The sequence below is a fragment of the Mandrillus leucophaeus genome, unplaced genomic scaffold, assembly GCF_000951045.1.
Source record: "Mandrillus leucophaeus isolate KB7577 unplaced genomic scaffold, Mleu.le_1.0 Scaffold391, whole genome shotgun sequence".
NCBI classification, from domain to species: domain Eukaryota; kingdom Metazoa; phylum Chordata; class Mammalia; order Primates; family Cercopithecidae; genus Mandrillus; species Mandrillus leucophaeus.
In genome coordinates, this window is record NW_012104154.1 from 122,262 (window position 1) to 122,870 (window position 609).

Below are 609 nucleotides of genomic sequence, written 5' to 3' on the forward strand. Positions count from 1 at the left end.
TTTTAGTAGAGACGGAGATTCACCGTGTTAGCCAGGATGGTCTCGATCTCCTGACCTTGTAATCCATCTGCCTTGGCCTCCCAAAGTGCTGGGATTACAGGCGTGAGCCACTGCATCCGGCCTAAACTTTTTATTTAATTTTAGATGTCCAGGGCAGTTGCAAAAATAGTAAGGAGAGTACCATGGCCAAGGGAAAAGATCACTGAATTCTCTCCCCAAAAAAGCAAACATAAGGTGAAAAAAATCTTCTGTAACCACCCTTTGTTGCTCTGGAAATTGGTGAACTACTCAATTTTGAATAAGAACAGTGGTGATGTGTGTGGCATTCTGGCCTGGGGGACTCAGCCCTGGATCAGTCATTATGGAGATTCTGCTAGGACTGGGCTCTCTGTCTTCTGCCATGATGGAAGGAAGTCCACTTGGCGTGGAGCAGCAGTGATGCCCACTGCCAAGGTGTCCTCTGGGGAAGGGGCTTTTGGAGAGGTAGGGGACAAGTGGGAGTCTTAACTTTTGTCTCTATGAGCCTGAGTTTGTGGTCATGATTGGGAAGCACATATTCCTGCTTCAGGCTGCACACGTATGCAGTAAAGAACAGAGGGCTCAGATTAT